At 33.4% G+C, this 25,310-nt stretch overlaps 1 long non-coding RNA gene across 1 annotated transcript; it reads left to right on the top strand.

The window, feature by feature from the left end:
- The first annotated feature begins 736 nt into the window (after positions 1-736).
- LOC127845075 (uncharacterized) lies at positions 737-25,310 on the top strand. Its single transcript, XR_008033042.1, has 3 exons — positions 737-768; positions 24,072-24,149; positions 24,460-25,310. It is a non-coding gene; the product is annotated as an uncharacterized LOC127845075 (long non-coding RNA).

Genomic DNA, 25,310 nt, shown 5'->3' with positions numbered 1-25,310 from the left:
CCGATCCATTTAAAACCTTTGTTTACATACATTTCAACTGTCCGACATTTTAAACACACGAGTGATTTCATTGGTCCAACGCGAAGGTGCGTCTTTACTCCTGAAGATTTCATGCTTGAATCGAGTAGATCGATGACGAGTAGGTCACGCGAGTTGTGAATCGTGTTATTTCTTAAAATTTGACCCACCATTTGTAAAAAATATTACAAGATAATATATTTCCAGAAAGGAAATTTATTTCTGCGTTGAATAAGACCGAGTTCATGGAAATCGCTGCACAATTTATGAATTCATTGCTGTTAAAAGCGATGCACCCTGTTTTGGGGTCATTTTGAGATGAATACCTTGTTATATATATATTATATTTGAAAGTGAATTATTTTTTTCAGAGAAGTTGGTTTTACGTTATAATTTGATTATTTTTCATTCAAAATGATGTTATTACTAATTAATATCATAGCCACACGCTAACCACCTGTGGAATATTCTGTCAGATTAGTGTTTCGATTATTTTGATTGGGCGATTTCGGACTGTCTAATCCATCCAGAAAAGAGCTCTTAAACGTAATTTAGACCTAAGCGAAGTAATAAACAACCACTTTTTGTTCGCTACCCGAAATGTAACGTCACGAGTTGCCTCCCTTGTTGGCTCATGCTACCATTATTCTTTTACGAAATAAAGAACTTTGAACTGATACTGTTGATAATATTTATTTTCTTCTTTAGCTGACCGCGCGGCCGGTATTAAAAATCACAGGACCACGTTTCGTAAGTTTTTATGTTTGACAAATATATAAAAATATATATGCAATATATGTCGGCATATTTTGTTATATTTAACATTTTTTGCGAAAAGTTAATTATTTCGTTATCGTTATATCGTTAATAAAGTTTTATTTTTTATGAAATAAATTTGCAACATAGTGTTTGTACTAAAATATATTTAGGAGAATATCAATTATCGTTATATTTATTGCTTAAGAAAATGTTTGCAATCAGCTTCCCTTTTTATAATTCACTTTTAGTGTTTATTTGCAAAACAATTGAGTTCAAATGCAGAGTATAATATGGCATTTTTCATTCAGTTGGAGCGGCTTATGTCGAGCTTAGTCGAATCTTCCCAGCAAAAGAATTTAAGATGTACTTTCGGCAGTTGGGAATAGGTATATGCTTTTACAATGACTGTTCAGTAAAGTATTTTATTGTGTAGTAATTGTATAATAAAAAATGTATATCATGTCGTAATATCCACAGACAAATACAACTGTACTTAAGTAGCGTGAACTGATACATCAACAGAGCAATGTCCTTATTTATTAACATTTATTATTCGGGTTCTGGGCTACATTATTTGCACTTGCAAACGGATGACACGTTTCTGTAAATAGACCTCAGATGGGAAATATGACGCCTTTTCTTTTTGCATGTTTCTTTAATTTCTGAATATGTGTTTTCAAAATGTTCTAACATGACTTTTACACTCTATATATGTTTTTCTAGATGAATGCACCATTCAACGGATTGAAACTGAACACCATGGAAACGTTCGAGAGCAGTGTTACCAGCTGTTAATGGTCTGGGAGCGCATGCGCACAAACAAAACTAAGTTGTCGCAAATAGAATGGTCGTTGGAGTTAATTCGAAAACTGAAATACCATATTGACGAGCGGTTAAAAGCCATGCCTGATGGTTTAAAACAGCAATGTCATTCCATTTTGGATGAACATTCCCTAGAAATGGCGGAGAAGTTACCAAGACTAAATAGTTGATGGTCAAAATAAGTATTTAAAAATTACTACCGATCATTTCACATACATTCAGTGTGATGTCAATTGTTCGATTCTACGAAGACGGAATAAAGCAGTCGCATTGTCCATCTGTACGTATGTCCGTCTGTGCGTAGTTTCCCTTCTTAGCCATAACTTTGCGTAATATTAATACATTTTAGAATTACTTGAAACAATGTCTACAGCGATAGGACGAATAGTCATGTGTTACCCCAATCCTCCTAGTTAAAAGATTAATATCACACTTCGAGGTGTCAGCCTTCGCGTTGCCAAATATTGATGGATTTCGAAATAATTTGGCATAATGACCACTTTCATAAGTATTTCCTTACTGCAAATGTAAAGGTCACACTTAGAGGTCAAAGGTCGAAAATGCCTTACACGAGCATGAAACTTCCTGTATAAGCCCTAACTTTGCAATATATTTATGTGTTTTAAAATAACTTGGTACACAAGTAAACCATCATATGACGACGTGTTGCGTGTTACAACCGCCTCCATACTTCAAAGGGTAATATAACACTTAGAGGTCAGATGGCAAATTAACATATTAAACAGTTCTGTCTCCAACATTACTGCGTCAGATATAGAAGGATTTTAAGATAACTTACAACAAATAAAAAAAATCGTCGTGCTCACAGGTATAGGTGTGAACTCAAAAGTCTATTAGTTCAAATGTCATATTTGGCCATAAAACTGATTGCCTGAACTTTGTCATTCATCATGCTATTTATATATACTTTAACACTATTTATATCCATGTAAAACCTTTCTACTCCAGAGGTCAAGGTCACAATTTGACGTCAACTGTCAAATTTAGCCATAAAACAACTTGTTCGGGCTATTAATTTTGTCATTCATCATGCAATTTTTAAGATAACTTACCACAAAGTTTTACCATAATTAGACTGAGTGCGTAGTTTATCACCCATTTCATTACATTAAAGATCTAGGTCACATTCAAAAGAAAATATCACATTTTGCCAAAAGATTTGAGACAACAGTTGAATGAAGGGGCATCCATGTCCTATGGACACATGTCTTGTTTTTAGTCCCCTCCCAGTGAAACCGGTTTAGTCCCCTCCCGGGAAAAATGGTTTGCGCTCTGTGTGTCTGTCAGTCTGACAGTATGTCAGTCTGTCACACTTTTCTGGATCCTGCGATAACTTTTTAAGTTGTTCATATTTTTTCATGAAACTTGAAATATGGACAGATTGCAATATGAACAATATTCACGTCATTTTATTTTGTTCCTTTGACAAGAATTATGGTTGCTATGGCAACAAAAGGACTAGAAATATTGCTGAAAATGGTGGATCCTGATATAACTTTTAAAGTTCTTCACATTTTTTGTTCATGAAACTTGAAACATGGATTGATGGCAATATGGAGATTATGCACGTCATTTCAGTGTTGTTCCTACGTCAAGAATTCTGGTTGCTATTGCAACAAATAAACTACAAATATTGTTGAAAATAGTGAATCCTGCCTAGGTCGGGGACTTGGCAATAGTATTTTTTATTTTTAATTATTTCAGTTGTTTTATGTCATGTATTGTTGAACCAACCCGCCTGTTTTCAATATTCCATTTCCATCAACGTGAATTCTGAAGCAACACGACTGCATTCTGTTGCCTCAGTGTTATCGAAAAACCATAAATGTAATTACAAACAAGCAATATCTTAGAAATTGTCATTATTAAAATGATATCGAATAATTGTTTTAAATCCTGCTATTGAATGTATATATATTTGTAAACATATTTGAATATTTGACGTAATGTTGTGTTATGTTTAAAACATCAATAATCTGATTGCTCAATATAATTTCAAGTAGTATGCAATTGATAATTTGCTGAGAATATTAATGTTCGTGTAGAAATTTTCAAAAATGAAAATACATGATATTAGAAACATCAAATGAAAAGAATAGTATTCCTCTCTGTTACATTGCATTTAATACTTATGTTATATAAGCTGATGTACATAGTTTGTTCACAAAATATGTCATGAAATAGCATTTATATTTTTACAAAAATAAAACACAATAAGCTTGATAACTTTTACAATTGTGTTCAAAATAATAGAGAGTGAAATACAACAAATTAGGAATTTGTATTATAGAGGAGATTTATTCAAGCCACGAGTTAGGTTACTAAAAAAAGGGAATACTATAATTCACACACATAACTATGCAATAGTATCATTAACATTTGCTCTTAATAATAATTAATATCACCTAATGAAGTAATCATTTGGTATATTTGTTCACATAAAACAAAAACAATTTGGAAATAAATGCATGTCAGCAATTAAACAAATACGGTCACAGGTCGATCGCTTAGGGATGTATAAAACGCAGCAGGTCGGAAACACTTGACTAAGCCAAATAATGTATTAAATTTAACTTTAATTATAGATCGTCATCTGAAGTTTAAACTGTTGCTATAGCCTTGTAACCGACGCAATATAGTAATATTTAGCCTTGCTATAGCCTTGTAACTGACGCAATATAGTACCAACCGGATGTTTATTGCTCGATCCGAGTGACAAATATTTTTCTCAATTTACCCAATCAACGTTGGTTTTACAGCTGCTACGACACTGAGTGGGGCGTGACAACAATCGAAATCTCGTTTAAAAGAATTAGTTATTTGGTATTATTTAGAGTGCCCCTGTCATCGAAAAGCCGTTAAGAAAATCGGTCATTTCATACAAAATTATACATTAAAATTGTATTCCTACATATGTCAGTACAGAAAGAGTTGCGTTTTTATTACACTGAAATATCAAGGAAAAAATCTATTAACACAATATCATCAGATAGTCATCATCATCAGATTCTCAAAGTCACAATCATCTTTCAACAACCTATATATTATGTAATTGTCACTATAACTATCATGGTAACGACGAGACTGTGAGGACGATAATCCTGCAAATGTTGATGAGTATGCTGTTAATGAAAATACTCGTAATAATGTTATGCTTTTCCGGTGGTTTATAGAGAAAAATCAGTGAATTGAACTGATAATTCACTGTGTCAAACAGTGAAAATAAACTTTGAAAAGTAACGATAATTTTCACTGTTTTCCTGTGAAATGACATCTTTTTTACGAAATGACATCATTATTCCAGCGAAATTCTCCAGTTAAACTTTTGTATATGTAAAAAATCGGTAAAAAGCCATTAAAATAAAATATAAATTGGTTGGATTCGATGAAATATCGATTTTTATTTACTCGTGATCATAAAAAGGATATATTTTCTATGATAACTCGTGAATTAAAATCTTAAATCCACTCAATCCAACAAATATCGTAATTTATTACGATCAAAATAACAGATTATCGATTGCACATGTGTAATATTGTGTGACTTAGTCGCGAAAACGTTTATCATATGTCATTTAATACATCCATACGACAAAACAACCTGCCAATATTACAATTACGGGACGCTCTGAATAGGGGACCCGTCGGTATATATTGTCTGACTAGAATGTTATTTTTAGATAAAGAATACATTTACATGAGATTGTCTTGTTAATCAAAATAGAACATTTTAATGAAAAAAATGTACGAAACCTGGCATTCGTCTGAAATGAATAAGTTCACAATTTTATAAACATAAAACGACACATTATTTCAAAATAAAGTTAGTTTGAATGTCTTTTTAATAAAACTGATTGAAAATGTAAATGAAATATTGACCGGACTTGACAAGACCTAAAATTTGAACATGAATTTTGAGTCTCCGCGACTGACTTATACTGTTGAAATATCATCAGATTTTTCTTAATTTGCGTGACTGGCTTTTAACTTCTGCATAGGTCGCGATTAGCGAAAGATATTTGCCAGGTTTCATACAGGAATATGAGATTTCAATATGCGTTAAAGGGGCCTTTTCACATTTTGGCATGTATTGAAGTTTGTCATTAAATGTTTTATATTGATAAATTGCACATTCTATCTAAACAGCTCCAGTAAAAAAGCAAGAACAAAATTAAAGAAAGAAAAAAGTAATCTTCATCTGGGCTCGAACCACTGACCCCTTGAGTAAAAGTCTATCGCTTAGACAACTCGTCCATCCGTGCTCATACAATGAATGATGTTTTATATACTTTATATAAGCAATCATGGTACTGTCACAAAACATAACGACAACAAAAGAACTCTCAAAATTATTCAATCGTTTCGCGTTGCAACGCTTTATAATTTTCAGGTTTTTAAATCGTCAAAAGAGGCATATAATGGATATTTTAGAGCATGGTAAATGTTTAGAATTACTGTTTCCTCACAAATATCATAACTACAACGAAAATTTGAGAATCTGAAGCATTTTTTTTTAATTTCGTCAATTTACCAAAACGTGAAAAGGCCCCTTTAAGAGCAGACGGATGGGCGGATGAAGAGCATTGGAATAACTCCCCTCCCGCTCAACGGTGTAGGATTAAAACATGTGTCATACGTGGAAGTACTGCATAATAAAACGAGCGCACATATAAGTTATCATTATCGATAAGACAAGTATGTACACCCAGTATCTGCAATCATGCATTTATATATATATATATATATATATATATATATATATATATATATATATATATATTCATGTTTGTAAATAAGTGTCTATGTATGTAACATTGTCCATTCTGTGTATGTAAAAATTGTTCCCACGTCGAGATGTGTTGCGGTGTAAGTGCGAGATATATAACTGTGAATGAACCATCCTTTTCTGGGGATGGGGATTTCATAGTATGTATGTCTCGTTCTGCACCGTAGCTAGGCGCACACGCCGAAGTCTCAAATGGGATTATGTATGTCTGTTTGTATGTCTGTGTATCTGGTTGTTTACACACCTTTCTCCCTATATATATATATATATATATATATATATATATATATATAGATAGATAGATATATATATATATATAGATATATATAGAATGTATTAATGTCTATTAGTGTCTGAAAAGCGTATTAGTATTGAAAGGCGTCGAAAGGGTGTGCTTAGTGTCAGTGACTTTAAATTAAAACGCACACACATTGTTTAAAATGTATGTGTGTTATTCAGTCCAGTGCAAGTGATTATTACGATAATAAAAGAGGTGACGCGATGTGATTAAATGTGTGTGTAATATTTTAATAAACATTAACTTGTTAATATATAAAATTGCGAGTAAATAATAATTGGTTTCCCAACATTTGTGAAATAATAACTGTTCCAGAAAAGGGACGAAAAACATCACAAGGTGAACATCTTTGATCTATAAGTAAGTTACTTATTATACACGTAACGCTTGTTGTAAACAACTTCAATTTCTCAGAAGAAAATAGTTCGATATCATGTAAATAAATGAGGTTGTAATGCTAAAAGACAAGTATGAAATTTATGTTGATTTTTTACTGTTTTAGGGTTATTAGTAGTTGTTCCTATCGACATACACAGTTTAAACAGGTATTAATAGGTTTATTGTTTCAGAAGACCGATAACGGAACGTATTATCGTTCATTAAATATACATTGTTTATTTGAGAAGGCGAAACCTATTTGCTTAACAACATATTTCGTTAATTCTTAAGTAAGGTCGAGTTTAACATTGTCTAACTGGATCTAGCTGAAATCGACCTGTAGGCGTCGTTCAAAAAATAATTCAATTGAATGAGTTTAGTGATCTATTATTTAAATGACTACATTTAAAACATTTATTGAGTCCCGATTTAAAAGTGAGGTGCTACACGTAGCTATGGCGACATTATACTTTACACGCGAACAAGGGACGGATCCAGGCAAGATTGCCATGGGGGAAAGGATTGAGGCGCACAGGTGGGTCGGGTTGAAAAAGGTTCTATAAACGGGGCGTATGTCCGGGATGGCATGTGTTTTAATCCTTTGAGAAATAGTTTCAAGTTAAAAACATTCTATGAGAAAAATGCATAAATTAATGTTATTTTTACTGATTCACAGATTTAACCATATTAAAATGCCGTCTGCAACCCTTGTACAGAGGGAACATACACCCCTATCCACACGCAGGCCCGCTACTGTCAACCGTGTTTCGTCACGTGCCGAAATTCTAACTATGAGTCGCTGTACAATCAGCGGGAAATAAAGACGGCCAACTGCACAAGTACTTCAGACATTGTGTGCGAGTGTAGGCCCGGATTCTGGCGAGAGATTGGAGACCGCGGCATCTGTCGACCAGCCAAGTAGTGTGGACAACACAAGGTATATTACAAAGGTTTTCTTGGTTAGGGTTTCATTGGTTTTTCTCAATTGTGATTAATAAAATATAAAATCATTTTATTGTCGTTTATATAAAATAAATTCTACTTTATTATCGTACAAACAATCATAGAAGATCTATTTTATGAAAAAAATCGCAATTATTGACAAACATATTAGGGGTAATTTTAATTGTAAATGTTTTTTTATTTAAAAAATAAATAAGACATTTAATTTTTAACATGGTTTCTTGCATTTTGTGATGTATCCCACAGCCACTGGTCACTATGCCACTTTGTGCGAGTCGTGTAAATTACCCATGTTGGCTTTGCATAAACTGTTACGGTCATATGTATGTCGGACGTGCGTGTGAACCTGACAGAGACACGGAATGTATCCCACTTTCCACAATAGGCTAGATTTTTTTAATTGGTGAAATATTGTTTTCCTTGGTCTTTGTTTAATATTATGTTGCATGTCTTAATTTATTAAAATGCGCGTGTTAGATGAACGAAAAAACAAACAAACATCATAACATTTCTTTTATTTGTGATGAATAATTAAAACTATTTTATTTATTCTTAATCTATGTTCGGCACGTTTGTATTGGCTTTCACATGTTTGTCAAACATCTTAATCATTGTTAATTCGGCTTATATCGTAAAACCGAAGCTAGCTGGACAAATATTATACATATTACACCAAGATATTATCACAAATGTCCCATACGAATGAAAAAATCTGAATGGGTTCTCGAATCCGACTTTTTATAGCTCCCGTTCGTCTGTATGTACGCGGCTTTGTAGTTGAGTGTGTCCATCAAGCTTTGTAAGATTAACATTCATTGGACTAATTTTAAAAATATAACCGTGGATTATTTTATTTCATGACCAGATGATATTTTGCTTACAAATTTCATTTTCTCTGGAGAAACATCACGTTCACAGCCAAGGATAAACCTTGCGCATTTGTGTTTCCGCTCTGTAATTTTAAAATGGATAGGGCAGATTTTACATTACTGTGAATTGCTATTTCTCATCACCAGGCGATGCCTCGTGCACAACAACCGTGTTCCTTAGTAAAAGGTTAAGATCAAAATTCCTGGCACGCATATATTTCGGGGACATATGTGACATCAGGCGAAACGCCTTGTTCTGTTATTCAAAGGTGTTCTTTCTGACGAACCTTTTTAACCGCATGAGTGTACACTTCTTGCTTAAATAGTTGCATTTTTATCGTTTAATGTTTATGTGAGTGTTTAATATCCGATGTTTTTATAATTATTTTAATCATCAGACAGTTATCATTTTACAAAGCAAAATAAATATATATCTTCCAATATACAAATTCCAAAGTCTTTTCTTTAAACAAATAGATTCCAATATTTACAGAAACATTTCCTACTTCTATTATAATTGTTACATAGTATTTAATATAATAAACATACGCAAGTCCTTTTCAATATTCATAAAGATTTATTTCTATTGATTTAACTTCAACACAACGTTTCCAATGTTCGTAAACTATTCTAAACTGTGATTTAAATGCAATGGCCTATTGGCCCCATGACAATAACAAATTGTGCGACCGTAATGTTCGGCGGTCTCTTGCTCTCTAACTAACCTCCCTCTACTGACGAACAGTGTATAAATATAGATTGGAACACCCAATGCTGACGTGTCGATTTCCGACGGGATCTTGTGCACAACAACATGCCCAAATGTAGCGAAGTAACATGATATGCAAAAGACAAATACGGATAGTAGTCCGCTATGTACATGAAATCATACAACACCCGAGACATGGCTTATTATTGAGATAAGCAGTGAGTAATTAACTTTGTGTGTTCTTCTGTATTATCAACTGGCATTGCTCTCCAACATGTATCATCAATTAGCTTAGCCATTTCATAATTAGATCGGTATTGATTCAATATTGACACTGTTCCAAAGCATATGTAGGAATTTTTGCCAAAATAATTTCTGCTGTTTATAATTTTCAAATGCGTATAATATTTGGTATACTAATATTTAATATAATATTTAACTTGTTACGTCACAATAATCTTCAAATGACACCAATTCGCGTAAAACTCACAAGAAACGGCCAAAACATCTGAATTTCAAATTATATTGTCTTCAAATATAATTTGTTCACATTTTGATTGGTTCATTTCAACATTTAACAGATCAACCGACACTACCAGTTACACCAGCAACGAATCAAACAGTGACTCCACAAGTGGCAACACAGGACAACCATGATGAACTGAGGCTAGGACTCGGTTTAGGTCGGTCAGTGCCTCTAGCTGCTGCCATCGGGGTTTGCATTGCGTGCCGGTATCGTAGACGGCAGAATACAAGGAAAGCAAACCAGGCGATATTAATGATGACAAAGAAAGGCCAAATCGCAAGTATGCGCGATAGTTTACTCATCAGTTGCCTTTTACTTTGACGTACCAGTAAATATAACTAAATAAACAGCAAGCGAAAATCGTTTTTTCCTACTCCAAATTATACTCATCTGATATCACACGAAAGCAAAAGTCACACGCCATATATTCTGTAAACTTATATGCAGTCCGACGCAATTCCCTTCTTTTGAAACGAGCACTTCATAATTTTGATCGGGACGTGGGCTGGCTTTTACATACTAAATCGTGTTATATAACTAACCGTTGTTATTTTAAACGGGTAGACACAATAGCGACCAAAATCATTCAGTTTGGTTATAATGTTTCATTTAGTGTATACTTAAAAAGCAATCGACGATCAAACAATATGTAAAATATACTTTTGTAAAAATTCATTTGATAAAGGTTAACTTTGTGGATAAATGGAAAGTGTCGACCATTATTCTTTTACGAAATAAAGGACTTTGAACTGATACTGTCGATTACATTTATTTTCTTTTTTATCTGAACGCGAGGGCCAGTATTGAAAATAACAGGACCCCGTTTCGTAAGTTTGTATGTTTCAAAAATATGATATAATAATAGATATGCATTGTGTGTGTGCATATTTCGTTACTTTCAGCCTTTTGCAGAAAGTTAATTATTTCGCACCTACCGTTAATACAGTTATATTTTTATGATATAAATTTGCAACATAGTATTTGTACTAAAATATATGTTGGCAAATTTCAAATATTGTTCTGTTAATTGCTTCAGAAAATGTTTGCAATCAGAATCCTTTTCATAATTCACTTTTTGTGTTTTATTTGCAAAACGATTGAGTTCAATTGCAGAGTATAATATGACACTTTTCATTCAGTTTGAGCGGCTTATGTCGAGCTGAGTCGAATCTTACCAGCAAAAGAATTCAAGATGTACTTCCGGCAGTCGGGAAAAGGTAGATGCTATTAAAATGACTGTTCAGTAAAGTATTTTATTGTGTACTAATTGTATGATACAAATATATATCATGTCGTAATATCCACATAAAAAAATACAACTGTACTTTAGTAGCGGTAACTAATACATCAACATTTATAACAGTTATTATTCGGGTTTGGGTGTACATTATTTGCACTTGCAAACGTATGTCATGTTGCTATAAATAGACCTTAGATAGGAAATATGACGCCTTTTATTTAAGCATGTGTCTTTAATTTCTGAAAATGCGTTTTCAAAATTTTCTAACATGACTATTACATTCTTAATATGTTTTTCTAGTTGAATGCACCATTCAACGGATTGAAACTGAACACCATGACAACGTTCGGGGGCCGTGTTACCAGCTGTTTATGGTCTGGGAGCACATGCGCACAAACACAACTAAGAAGTCGCACCTAGAATGGTCGTTTGAGTAATATCGAAAACTTAAATACCACATTGACGAGCGGTTAACAGAAATTCCTGAGTGTTTGAAACAGCAATGTTATTCCATTTTAGACAAACACTCACAATAAATTACGAAGATGTTACCGAGACTATATAGTTGATATTTAAAATAGGCATTTAAAAAAGAAGATAAATTCAATGTTATGTAAATTGTTGTTTTTTATTTCCTCCTAAGAAGACGGAAAAGAGTAGTCGCTCTGTCCATCTGTTCGTCTGTGCGAAGTTACCGTTTCTCGATCATAACTTTGCCATATACTTATACACTTAAACTAATGGAGAGTAAGTCCGTTGGTTCCTTTTTCACAATTCCGTATTCCTTCTTCGAATAAGTAATAAGGAACAGTATACATACCATTCTTAAGTAAATCAAAATAAAATAACAAGACTAATTTTACTTTATGTAAAGCAACAAATACCTATTTTCCGTCTTCGCGCTTGAATATACTTTTTTGTAAACCGAGTCGGCATTTTCTTCTTCAAATACTAATATCAAATAAAAAAAACTAAAACCTTAAGAATTAGTTTACATGTGTATGATATACATATGCATTATACTACACTTCAACAACTTTGTTTTTATTTGTACCCTTATTCATGTTTCGCCACTGAATAAGGAAACAATTACCATTTCCTTATGTCTAACTAAGCCAAATAAGGGGCTAGAAAGTATAAATCATTGGGCAATAATATAATTATGTACACAAAACACACAATATAGAGAATACTAGGTCGGTGCCGAATACAGCGAAGTTTATTTTGCGAGGCTTAGAAAATCTTAACCACGAGCCTTGGCGAGTGGTTCAGATTTTCGGGCCGAGCAAAATAAACTTCGCTTTATTCGGCACCGACCTAGTATTCGATTTATGCCATCAATTTTCTTGGTTGTCAATTAAAAAAACAATTGGAAAATAGAACTACGCGGAAAGTCCCAAAGTTGTTTTAAGCAAACATTGTTCTATTATTTTATTCGTGCCGAGCCTAATATATTACAAAACAATCAAGCACCAACCTATTTTGCTGTTAAGCATACATCTACGTCCCCGATTTTTAAGAAATAATTTTAAAAAATACTAAAAAAACTGCAGCTTTTGCGAAAATGAATATGACTGTTGTCGTTTGACGTGTTGATAATGACGTCATGAGCACGCGCACTTAATGTTAGTAAAAAAATGTTTTTTTGCTTTTTGTGTTGCATTTTGTGTCGCCAATTTGGGCCCAATCCCTGAAATTGACATCAATGTTTGGGGAGGGTCGAAATTTGCCCGTACAATCTGAGGACCAGGTGAAATATTTCGGCTACTAATTTCTAAATTTATCAGTGCAGAACAAAACAAGAGCTGTCAGAAGAAAGCGCGCTCGACTATTCGAGTGCTTGACAGTATAACGTAAGCCATCATTGGAAAATTGTTCATATTCAATAAGGTCAAGGTAATATAGTCATATTCTAAGTGGAAGGGGACCATAATTGAAACATATTGATCGCTTATGTTTTAAAGAAGTTGTACTTTATAGACAATTCTGAGTTCAGGTATAGTTTCCACAATCTATTGAACATTTGTTAAGACAAAAAACAAACTAATAAGATTTTATTTCAAGTTTGGTAGCAATAGCTTGGGTGGGATGGTTGGACGATCCTTCAAAAATAAAATAGAAATTATTTGTTGGTTTTTTTGTTTAAAAAAAAACATTCTTTTTGAGTGGGGGGTTTGGGGTGGTGGAGAGGGGGTATATTGTGGGGGTGTGGCTATTTGTTAGATGATCTTTCAAAAATAACAAAAAAAAGGAAAAAAAAATTGGGGGGACTCTGGGGTGGGGCGTGGGGGATGGTTTGGGTGGAGTCCATTGTGGTATGTCAGGTAAGTGTTGTTTTGTCAAAGTATGAATCAAATCTGATCATAAATAAAGAAGTTATGGCATTTTAAGCAAAATTTATTAATTTGACCTTGAGAGTCAAGGCCATTCAAAGGTCAATGTCAAATTCAACTTGCCAGGTACAGTACCCTCATGAAAGTAAGAAAGTTTTTAAAGTTTGAAAGCAATAGCCTTCATACTTTAGAAGTAAAGTGGATCAAAACACACAATTTAACAAAATATTCAAAGTTACTAAGACAAAAAAGGGCCATAATTCCGTTAAAATGTCAATCAGAGTTATGCAACTTGCCCTGTACAGTCACTTTACGATAGTTAGCGAGTTTTCCAAGTCTGAAAGCAATAGCTATGATACTTTAGGAGTAAAATTGACCAAAACACAAAACTTAACCAAATGTTAAATTATCAGGTATAAAAGGGGCCATAATTCTGTAAAAATGCCAGTCAGAGTAACATTACTTTGCCTGCACAGTTCACTTATGATAGTTAGCAAGTGTTGCAAGTATGAAAGCAGTAGCTTTGATACTTAATGAATAAAAGGAGCCTAAACACAAAACTTAACAAATAATTCAATTTTCTAAGTATTAAAAGGGAACATAATTCTTACAAAATACTTGATACAGTTGTCTGCTCTTGTTTATAGATTGGGTTAATGTTGGTAAAGAAGTATGCAAAATATAAAAGCAATATGACAGGTACATAGAAAATAATTGTGGTGGTACGCAAACTTTAACATAGATTTATCAATAATATGCATATTTTTAGTGGAAAAAGGGCCATAATTCTTACAAAATGCTTGTTACAGTTGTCTGCTCTTCTTTATAGATTGGGTAAATGTTGGTAAAGAAGTATGCAAAATATGAAAGCAATATGTCAAGGGACATAGAAAATAGTTGAGTTGGTACGCAAACTTTTACATAGATTTAACAATAAAATGCGATTTCAAGGTGGAAAAAGGGCCATAATTCTTACAAAATGCTCGATACAGTTGTCTGCTCTTGTTTATAGGAGGGGTCATGCTGGTAAAGAAGTGTGCACAATATAAAAGCAATATGTCAAGGGACAAAGAAAATATTTAAGGTGGTACGCACACTTTATTATTCCAACGCTCACGCTCACGCAGACGCTCATGCAGACGCCGACGCCGGGGATAGCTCCACTGTATATATTTCATATATAATAGTCGAGCTAAAATAAATACGTAAATCAATTTAATTCAGTGCAACAATTAAAATGCAATTGCCTATTATAAACCAATTAAATCAACAAAACTATTACACCGCTCAAAATCATAACAATACCCGACCCGCACACTTCTAGCTACGCCACTAATTAACTTGCCCTTAAACCCAAAATTCATGGCACATTGTTTACATTATAGGTAGCAGTACACGGTAGGAAGCAGAATATTCGAATTGGCCCCGGGTAGGAAGCAGAATATTCGAATCGGCCCCGTTCAAAAAGTGAAATATTGGGAAAGGGTAGGTTTCAATGTCAAATTTGAGGGTAATAGGTCTTCTTATTGTACCCCCAAATTGCAGTAAATCCTAAGAATATGACCATTTTCAAATGCGAAACTGTGGGGTCATGACCTCTTCCCATGCTTTTGTTCTTTGTTACTCAGGAAGCCAAGGAAGGACAACTGTGGTAGGCATATTGGATTTGGGGTTACTTTTAAGCTGGAATCGCTATTAGGGTCACGCTGTGAATTATTGCGCGAAAACCACTAGGTAACATGGTATTTATTCATGGTTTGATGGGTTGTGCTATGTTTTGCGTGTACAATTATCATTCCAAAAGCAGGCTTTCATTACGTTTCATTCGTCCCCAGTCACTTTCGTACATGGTAAAAATTTGCTTTTGAAGCCCCTGTTTGCGACCTTGCCATTCTTTCATTTTTGTCAACAGTATCACCTGTACAGATTTCATATGATATTTTTCGGCGTAGCTGTTTAACGTCACTTTTGACCTTACCTGACCTTTGTAAGTCTCCAATAAAATTCAAATAAAATTTCCCGCGGTTAAACACGGATGAATACACTTCATTTTTTCCATTGGCTGATTTGAGCATACCTTCAGAACATTGGAAACATGACCGCGTCTTTGTAACACTGTTTTACGGCGCGTTCAGCATGAAACAATTTTATCTCTAATGAAAAGGCTTGATAGATAGAACAGTTTTACACTCAACTCTTGACATCAATACAGTTTGTGCGCGCACCTTTTATATTCAGAGGATTGCCAGCGCCAGAGCGTTTGTACTTAAAGGCTGTTCTCATATTTAGAAATTACTTCCATATTCCTGTCTATGTACTAGTATATTTAAGTTCACAAAAGTATCGTTTTTCACTATCCTGATATTCGTTTTGGTCAAACCATTTTAAATTGTTTTCAAAATTGCACATTGCACATGTAAAAGTATAAAGTTTTAAACAAGCCGTCGTTCCAGTAGTGGAAGCGTGGCCTCACTTTAATGCATTGCATTCCAACCCGCAAGGTATCATGGTCAGTTCGCGCACAGTAAAATAATCGTTATATAATATAGACGCAATTGCGTGAACTAGGTGAACTGGAATTTTCTTTAGACCAGAAATATGTTAAATGAAGATATTCAGCGATATAATTATGGTATGTCAATAATAGATTCTTAATGTGTTTTCAACAATACCACGATAAATATCATTTTTGATTAATTTAACAAGAATTATTCCACCATATTGACTAATGTATTAAGCATGAGCGCGATGATTCTCGATACTGTTAATAATCGAATCAAAAAGCAATGCCCGACAAACCACTAAAACAGGTTTGTTCGAAGTACGCGCGTATAAATATTTAAAATATGTACGGATACTTCGCGTTTGGCCGGTTGACTCATGTTTTAATTTTACTTCCATTCTTCTTTTGGTTTCCTGTTTTGTATCTATAGGTTTATGACCAGCAATATGTAATAATGTAAAATAAGCCGCGAAAACTCCGCGTTACATCCCGTACTGCGTGTGATGCAGCTATGAACTGAACAGAAAAAAACATTCGCTATCTTTGATCTCATTCATTGAACTCTTTACCTTTCACAAACTCCAACCACAATCAACGCCCTATATCTTTTTTTAAAAATGTTTCTTGTTTCATCTAAAATGTTAGTTTCAGACTACTTGTGTGCAGTGAATGTGTTATTATGATTACAGGTTTGTTGTTTTCTGGATTGAGCTTGGACGAGATCAAGAAGGCGTCCGCGGCTCCGAGAGAGTATGTTTCTACCGTAGTCTGCTACCATAAGCGACCTCGAATGCGAACAAAGGTAAATCCCCAGCAATACGACCACGTGGTCACATTGCAACACGTCTAAAAATAGACCGCTAGTACGTATCAAAAGCTCGCATAGACCACTTAACGTTGCAATTGGATTAAATAAATAAACAAACTAAATACGATTCGTGGTTCACTTACTTTCCAGGATGCCGACTTTCGCAAAAAAAACAGCCTAACCGTTGAACACAATTTCCACTTCAACCCACGACTGACACCATTAATTAAAGTGTTCGCTCCCTGGTAAGCTCTTCGTGGTTTGATTGCATATTACCATAAAACGTATCTCGTCAAGGACAATGGTAATAATTGGAGCCTGGGGGCAAATACAACTAAATACACGTATAATATCTTAAGCACAGGCTCGAAGTCACAGGCTCCGGGTCATAGGTCCATACTTATCCTCCTGGTAATTCTCACCTTAGGGCAACACATCTACTCACGTCAGTGGACAGGGTAGAAAGAGATCGGGGTCATCGAGAACGCTCCCATCAAACATCAGCTTCCATCCGATTGGTCGCACGTCTCCACATCAGACAGCATTACCAGACAGCATGTGCGTGCCACAAGCCTGATGCCAACTCTGCATTGGGGTGTGTCACCGGTTTATCAGCGACACTACAGTAAGTTAACCATGCTGAGTCTGGTGGTCTGTGTTCAATAGATAATGGGGGCAAACTTCCATTTTCAACTCAGAATTAATGTTTAAACCTAAAACTTTTAAGAAAAAAAAAATAATAAATGTAGCAGATTACTAAAACCGTTCGAACAACCTAGAAAATATTGAGGATGCTGATTATTCATTATTATTACTACAATATTAGTAATACTACTACAATACTATATTCATTTTCAGATGTGTAGTTTAAGAAGTTACATGTTTGTATTGTAACATTAAAACCTGTCAAATAAATTGGCTGCTGTTCTCGCGAAAAATATATCTCGGCCGCTTACATCAAACAATAAGCGCCCGTTTGTTCACGTTAAAAAGCGCAATTGCTTAGAATAATCGATTTTCCATAAAATTCGTAACGTAGCACAGTAGAACCCCATACATAACCCAACTTTCAAGATGTCTCAATTTTCAACTTGTCAACGTTCTAAGAATGCAGATTCTTAACAAAATTGTTTCGTACGTAATAATCTTCGTGTTCGCACTTACTGCACACTACTTTCAATCATGACGTAACATGGTTGGACTAGAAAAGTTACATCACCAATACAGTTTTTAAAATTGGTTTAATTTGAAAAATATGTAAAAAATAAAAAGACGAATTTGAAGTCTTAGTCTAAAAGAGATTGATGAATTTTTCAGGTTTCAAATTTAATGTTGAAGTACATAAATTTCAACCATCTTCCTCAAAAGCCACTCAGAATGTTCAAAATCTCAACTTCAATCTGTTTTTGTTTTTTTGCTTTAGGTATGCGATAGACACAAGTTTTGTTTTTATAATCAGGGCAAGTAATATTCTTTCTTTGTCAAACACATTTTGTAATACATGGTTCACCCTAGAAAAAATATTTTAACATTCGGATAATTATTGAGGATGTATCAAAAAGTGAGGACAGAAAAAAGTGCTCATAAGTGGACAGCCAGCAAACACAATGTATATATACACATGTACAATTGATCTCTATTTGTACAGTATTAATTGATGTTGATATACCACGAGAATTAAATGTATATTGTAATAAATATAGTAATCATCTATTCGAATCGAAACTAATGATAAAAATGTTATCATTTTGTTTCATTGTGCAACCGCGAGCAAATTCAAGTACTCATGATTAAAGCAAAGATAATAAATTAATTATAAAAAACAAATAATTATCTTTTTACTGGTATATACTGATAAACTGTATAAATATAAAACCCAGTCTTTGATCACGTGTGTGAGAACATATTTTTTAACTTCGGGGTGAATACTAAGTAAAAAAGAGCAATTTTGCACTAGACGTGCTAGTACCGAAAAAAACAGACAAAAATAATAATAAAGATAATATATATAAAGAAGTACTGGATAATATAATTTTGGAGTATTTCCTAACTGACACGTAAGTGTAAGTTTAATTATATGTTTTCAATATGAAGGAGGCAATTGAGGTATATGATTAAATATAGAATATTTGTTGGATTCGGTGTATTATCGATTCTAATTCACGATTGATCATAGAAAATACATGTGTTATATGATCACGAGTGAATTAAAATCGATAATTCAACAAAAACTCTTTTTATTTTATGCTTTCCTCACCGTTTATTTACATTGTAAGATAATTTAACTAGAGAATTTCACATTTCACATTGAAAAGTCGTTCTCACAGACGATATCATCGCTCTCAAAGCTGGAAGAACTATCTATTGAATTGGATGAATTGACTCCTTGTGTGTGGGAGGCTCTCCATGGTCTGAATATCAAGAGTCTGACTCTGAGCCGTAAGGAGTGGGGAGAGTTGCATGCAGAGTCATTGACGCAGTTGCTATCATCGCTCAAGAGGCTGGAAACACTTGGAATTGGTCCATTTCACAGTAAAACAGTGAAAATTATCGATAATTTTAACTGTTATTGTTCACTGTTTAAAACAGTGAATTATAAGTTTTATTTCACTGATATTTCTATATAAATCACCGGAAAGTATAAAATAAATATTTAAAAAAGTATATTTATTTAAATAAGGTGATTTTTATATAAAAAGGCGACTTTCTGTCGCGTTAATTCGATATATATGCTGCATATATTTTTACGCGTTCTTTCATACAAGTTATGTGCAATATATGTAATCTTGATTTATGGTTAACTACAGCAAAGAAACACATGGGCGAACTTAGTGGTTCTTAATACACCAGCCTCACAGTTTATTTGACACGCACATTCTACAGACAATTTTCTTAAATGATTGTAAAATTTATCAAAATCGTTAACGATGATAACTCATTTGTTCTAATATAAACAAAAAAACTTAAGAATTTCAAGATTTAAGTTCAATACATATATACAAACTGTAATCCTACGATATATGATATATTTTAAATATATATGAATTTTTTGACGATTGATTATAAATTGTTATTGAATTTAATTAATAAACGCAAGCATAGTCGGTTAATGTGATGTGAACGTATAGTACAGGCGTACAGAAAGCTCCGGAACGTTGGGACAACAAAGTGAAATAATTTGGTTAAGTTAAAGTAAGTTACTTATTACACTTAAAATGTGTGTTGTAAATACTTTAATTTTAAAGAAGGAACATTTTCACTATATTTTTTAATTTCCGTGGTTGTTTTCCTTGAAAACTATCGTGAAAAGATTAAGATTGTGTTTTAGCCTCTTTTGGGTCATCCGAAATTGTTCGTATCGACTAACAAAGTTTTTAATAGAAATGGTTATGTTTATTGTTTCAATTTACCTATCTGTCAATTATGACAATAATGACAATACATTCGTTAGTTTGCATAATTTGCTCTTAACAAAAGATATACATGCACAGAATGCATAAATGCTAAATGAAGGTTATGTTCAACATTTTCTCAATGGTTCAAGCTGCTGTCCACCTGTAGGCGTACAAACATAAATTAATTTGAAGAGTCTTAATCACTTATGATTGATTAATTATTAATGACTACATTACAAATATTCGATGTCGATTATATACCGTTCACCTGACCCAGGGACAGATCCAAACATGAATGGGGACGAAGGGGAAGGGGGGTCGGGGCACTGTTTGGTTTGGTCGAGTGGGGCTCAATGAGCGGTAAGCTTTGCATGTCCGTTCGTCGTTTCGTGCATTTGTTCGTTCCTCACTTCCATTCATTCAATCATTCAATCTTTCTTTCAATAAATTATTGATTTATTTATTCATCCATTCATTTATCCGTTCATAAATTGATTTATTCATTAGTTTATTCAACATACGTTTTGAACATTTATAGAGAAAATTCGTGATTCTTTAACATTTGTCAATAATATGTTAAGACGGTCTATATCGGCGGCGCTGACCAAACTTAAAGGGATCTTTTCACGGTTTGGTAAATTGACAAAATTGAAAAAAAAATGTTTCAGATTCGCAAATTTTCGTTTTAGTTATGATATTTGTAAGGAAACAGTATTACTGAACATTTACCATAGTCCAATATACCATTATATGTATCTTTTGACGATTTGAAAACCTAAAAATTATAAAGCGTTGCAACGCGAAACGATTGAATAATTTGGAGAGTTCTGTTGTTGTCGTTTAAATTTACGAAACTACGAAGATTGCTTATATAATGTATAAAATACTAAAACTATGTATATCCGGCGAAATAGCCGAGAGGGCTAATGCGTTTTTACTTCAGACTTACTAAAGGACTCCTGGGGGGGCACTGGTTCGAGCCCTGGTACCGGCTACTTTTTTTTTCCTTTTTTAAATTTTATACTTGATTTTTTACTGGAGCTTTTAAGATCCAATGTTTACATTTATCAATATAAAGCATTTAATGACAAACTTCAAAATATGCCAAAATCTGTGCAAAGGCCCCTTTAATACAAACGAAAACATCCGTATATATGGCTTCTAATTTCGTAAAACATCTTACATTTTAACATTTAGAGATTCTGAAGAAAAAAATATATGCCACTTGAGTATTCCCATTTTCGAATAATCGTCTTTTCTTTATACCTTATGATAAAATATGACGTTTCTGCAGTGAAATTACAGCCGTGAACATAAACAAATTTCACCGGTGAAAATAACAAATGATCGGAACTACTTTTTCTTTTTTAAGATTATCATATCAAGATTTACTTCAAGATTTATATATATTGTATGATCACGAGTGAATTAAAAACGATATACCATCAAATCCAACATTTTCTTTTCATTTTGTGCTTTTTTTACCGTTTATATACATTGTAAAAGAGTTTAACCGGAATTTCGCTGGTATAATGACGTCATTTTGTGTATTGAAATGTATTGAGGCACGCCATGGGACAAAGGGTTACTTTTTTGCGAAAGGGAAACAGCTGTTAATTTTTTTCTTAAACAAGGGGCATAACAGAAACAGAAAATGTGTTCATGTCAGTGAAAGATCGTTTGTTATTTCACTCGTGATCATAGAAAAATAATAGAAATAACAAACGATCTTACACTGATATGAACAAATATCTTACATATGCTAGTAATTGGATTGTGATGTATATATATATATATATATATATATGTATATATATCCCCAATCTCAAATTTAAAAAGTTTATTGATTTGAATACTATTGAAATTTTATGATATGATAAAAATTTAAAACAACCTTTTGGTCGTGAGAAAATGCAGGAATGCAGTGTTGGTAAAAAATATTCGTCAAAAATCGTTTTGTATATAAGAAAGCACATTGTACAGTCACCGCAAGCCGATGGGTACAGTATAATATGACGAATATTTATAGAGGCATTATTAAGGCATATGTAAGGGAGGTCATGTGTTCGATTTTCTTAAGGATTAAGTTTTCAATATTATAATGAGGAAATATTAACTAATTCATAGTTCAAGCCATGTTGAAAGGATAGCTATACGTACGTATAATGCTTAATTTGGTTAACTTCCTTGTTCAGTTAATACTGCTCTGTCGTTCTTAAACGCATACACTTTGGAGTCATAAGTCGCATCGGGTGACACGACTTGTATTAAAAGGCACTCCCTCTGAAACTGCAATAAAGAAACGTATTGAACTAATGGGTTTACATAGTCAAATAGTTTGTTGTATTTTTATAATTATTTTCGCCATCAGGAAATTATCATTTTTCAAAACAAAACCAATAAACAGCTATCATTAAACACACACCATTTTCTTGAATTGCATCTACTTGTGTTAAACTCTCACCAAACGGTATGTACATATAATTGTAAAATAATTTGTCAACCCACATATGCATGTGTAATTATGTGTCGGGCTGGATATTGTGTTATCATGCTGATGGGTTCATTTCACCATCGCACTGGCACTCCGACACCACCAGTGACTCCAGAAATAACAACATTAGAGACTCCACAAGTGGTAGCAATGGATGGCCATGATGAATTGATGCTCGGACTTGGTGTAGGTCTGACATTGATTCTAACTGTCGTTGGAATCTTCGCTTTATGTTGGTATTGCAGACGAAAGAAGACAAAAGGAGCAAATCGGTCGATCTTGATCTTCGTTGTTAACAAGTATTGCGAACGAGTGCATAAAATCAAAGCAAACCAGGGAATGTTCAATGATGTCGAAGAAAGCCGAAATCGTAAGATATATTATACTTATTATTTCCAGTTGCCTTCACTTGAATGTTCATTTAATTATATTAACAAAAACAAGCATAGCTCGCCTTTTTTTTCTTATGCCGCATTAGACTCCTCTGAAATCGCATGAAAGCACATGACATGTTTATTCATTCTATATAATTAGATGCAATCTACAAAAAAATATTATTTTGCAAAAACCAACTCACACTGTACTTACAGATTGGGACTGGAACTAACTAAATCATTTAATGTATCGAACTGTTTAATTTTTTTATAAAGCGAAAATTGTTGACAATTGCCACCCAAATCGATCGTCCAGTGTTTTACTAGCACTTTTATCAATTTATTTGTTGTATGTTTGAATAAATCTAAACTTTATAGCAATTGAAGATCGAACAATATTTAATATATACTTCTTCTGTAAAAATTCATTCGGAAAGCATCTTTTTCTTTTATAAATGGAACATTTAAGATATTGTTTATAACGTAATTACGGATTATAAAATGCGTATATCGCGTTTTTAAATTTTCTTTTTAGCTGTTTCATGGGCTGGGATAGAAAATCACAGGAACATGTTTCGTGAGTATATTTATAGTAAATTGCTTATATGTGATAAATATTTACTACATGCATTCGTTTTGTGTTATATATGTGTGTATGTGTGTACGTAGCATTGTTACATAAACTTTTTTATAGACTATCGTTTAATTTACTTTTTCACAAAAGGTTTGCAAGCAGCTTATTTACGTCGATTGTTATGAAAAATTGTACATTCAGTTGCAGCGGCGTATGTCGAGCTAAGTGACATCTTACCAGCGAAAGAATTCAAGATGTACTTCCGGCAGTTGGAAATAGGTACATGCTATTAAAATGACTGTTTAAAAAAAGTATTTTATTGCGTACCTATTGCATTATAACAATATATATAATGCCGTTTAATTCTCGGAAAAGTGTAACTTTTTTCGTTCACTGAAACATCCACAGAGCATTTAACGTCTTAAAAATTATTATGCAGATCTGTCGCAGACGCACAAAGCGTCATATTTCTATTAATATACAACAGATTCGGACATTTGATGTTTTCTTCTTCTAGTTTAATGGATTTGCGAATTTGTGTTTGCAAAATGTGATCACATGACTATTACATTCTAAATTACCATTGTAGATGAATGTACCATTCAACGGATTGAAACTGAACACCATGGCAACGTTCGGGAGCAGTGTTACCAGCTGTTTATGGTCTTGGAGCGCATGCGCAAAAACAAAACTAAGTTGTCGCATGTAGAATGGTCGTTGGAGTTAATTCACAAACTTAAACACCATATTGACGAACGGTTAAAAGACATGCCTTATGGTTTGAAACATAAATGGCATTGCATTTTGGACGAACACTTATTAGAAATTACAAAGAAGTTTAAGTTGCCATCTATTGTTTAACAGACCCAACGTCTGTTTTCCATTCACATGTTATCAAATGCAACAAGGATTCCTCGGCCTGGTCTCAAAGACGTCGCTTGTTGTAAATTAGTGTAATTTATTGACTTTGACTATACTTTTGTTTCGTGTCTAAATGAAGATCAAGGTTACTTACATATGAATGAATAAGAAATATGCAAATTAATATGTTCCTAACTTCATAACATGTGAACGGTGCAATTTACAAGAACAGAACTTAAATAATCGCAAACATTTCTTCTAATCAAGTATTTATCTGATAATATTGTTTTTTAAGTGTGTTGTACGATACTTAATACGACGGGCCCTTGGTACGAATGGGTATAAGACGCTTTTTTCCTGATAACATGTTCGCACAAATGGTACTTAAAAACTGTGTATGAAAATTGTTAATGCATAAAGCTTGAATAAAGTACGCGAAATAAATGTACAGGTTCCCATATTGAGGCATATTTGCATTTAATTTACTGTTATACATAGGGAATCTTAAAATGAAACTACGTAAATCCAAAGTCTTATTGTCATAACATTATTGAGAGTTGCATTTAAAGAAAGTTTCTC

The sequence above is a fragment of the Dreissena polymorpha genome, chromosome 9, assembly GCF_020536995.1.
Source record: "Dreissena polymorpha isolate Duluth1 chromosome 9, UMN_Dpol_1.0, whole genome shotgun sequence".
In the NCBI taxonomy this organism is placed as follows: Eukaryota; Metazoa; Mollusca; class Bivalvia; order Myida; family Dreissenidae; genus Dreissena; species Dreissena polymorpha.
The sequence above is the reverse complement of the archived record's forward strand: the minus strand, read 5'-3'. Positions and strand labels throughout refer to the sequence as shown.